Raw genomic sequence first — 2,077 nt, 5'->3', positions numbered from 1 at the left:
TACAGCATTTTCATGCTTGAGACCTTACTGCCAAGCGCACATTTTTCAAAAATGAATGTTGATTCACTGTCATAACGCATCAAGTATTTCAAGTGTTGAGACGGAACATTCAGGATTTTTGCTGTTATTTTTTTATGAGAGCCTTTGTGGGTTAATAATATATCATTAATACACAATGCATAAAATAGCACTGCAGAACTAATTGTGCTTGTGTGTGTGTGTGAGCTGGACAAATGATTATTAATGTCTCAATTCAGGTTTTAGAGTGACAGGTTTAAAAGAGGCCTTGTTCCAAAGAACCACAGTTGATAGTAGAATTGGGGCAAAGCAGGCTCTTCATAGACATTAAATTAACATGTCACTGAAACAAAAGATGCTGTCTCTCAAATGCAAAAGAGCTAACTGACACGTACACACACCAGTCTCTTTATTAGGTGACATTTGTAAATACTGGGTTTGTCAACATTTATGACTATATAATGGAAATAAATATCTTGCATACACAGTATATTGACTTACAAAGAGTCCACTGGCATTGTCTAAAGCAGGGGTCTCAAACTCAATTTACTTGGGGGCCACTGGAGCTCAGGTCTGGGTGAGACTGGGCCGCATCAAGTTTTAAAAAAAAAAACGCATTTATTAAAAAAAAAAAAATTTTTGGTTTGGTTTTTGCGTTTGATTTTTCACTTTGGTTCCAATTTTCTACAAGAAAAGCTCTGATAAAACATTCCACTGTTCTCAAATATCTTACTTTTTATTTGTCTACACATTTTCTACACAAAATAAATAAACAAATCAAGAATAAAGAAAATCAATCAATCGGTAATAAATAAATATAATAATCATAATAAAACGGCAAATAATAAAAACGTAAGAAACCACATATAGTTGGTAGGTAGACAAATTATTTTTTTCAGATTAAAATGAACAAAGCATTATTAGAGCCCTGTAGACATGACAAAACACGACTATAGTCACATTTAGACTATTTTATACCTAAACGGTAGCCTTCAAGTTATTTCCTTTAAACTTAAATAGCCAAAAACTTACCACTCCCACACGGATAGGGAGGATAACTATTAACAGTTATTTAACCTTTAACATGAACATTAATCAAACGTAATATTTTTTTCTGGGTACATAATACCATACAGCATCCATATCAAACTTGCGCGGGCCGCACTAACATTAAACTTTCATATCAAGGCGGGGGCCTCAAACTAGTGTCCTGCGGGCCACATTTGGGCCACATTTGGCCCGTGGGCCGCGTGTTTGAGACCCCTGGTCTAAAGCAATCAGACAAATACACGGAAACCATATTTTTCTTCATTATTTTTATTTTGAAGACCTAAATTTTCCTCATGGATCACTGCTTTTGGCATACAGAACCAAAAAGCTAATATTTAAAAACTTAACATACAAAAATGGCACAAACAGCCCATTCTGGTTATATCACAGTAGCTCAAACCGGCCTCCACCATACCCAGTACCTGTAGACGTTGTTCACGTGGCATGGTGCCGTTCACTGGACTAACAATGCTGGCCTTTTTTGAGCCTTTATGTATATAGGCCTCCAAAACCAAGACTGAGGTTTGCACAATGGTATGTTGGCCACACAGTCAGGTGATTGGGAAGACTCTGGATCGATTCTCCTCTTGGGCATCTCTGTTCTCCCTGTGCGTGTGTGGGTTTTCTCTGAGTACTCCAGTTTCCACCCACATTCCAAAAATGTGCTAGGTTAATTGGTCACTCCAAATTGTCCATAGGTATGAATGTGAGTGTGAATGGTTGTTTGTCTATATGTGCCCTGTGATTGGCTGGCGACCAGTCCAGGGTGTACGAAGACAGCTGGGATAGGCTCCAGCATGCCCGCAACCCTCGTGAGGATATGAGGTATAGAAAATGCATGGATGGCTGGAATAGTACCATTGAAAACACATCTGCAGTGTGGTACTGTTGTGACTGAAATTGAGATTAGATTATGCTGCCATCTAGTGTTGATATTGTAGTGTTGCAATTCTGAGTGTTTCCGTAATACAAGATCAAATACAAGCCAACAAACAAGCCTAGTGACCTG

This window comes from Doryrhamphus excisus, chromosome 12 (assembly GCF_030265055.1).
Source record: "Doryrhamphus excisus isolate RoL2022-K1 chromosome 12, RoL_Dexc_1.0, whole genome shotgun sequence".
Lineage (NCBI taxonomy): Eukaryota > Metazoa > Chordata > Actinopteri > Syngnathiformes > Syngnathidae > Doryrhamphus > Doryrhamphus excisus.
Note: the sequence above shows the minus strand (reverse complement) of the source record.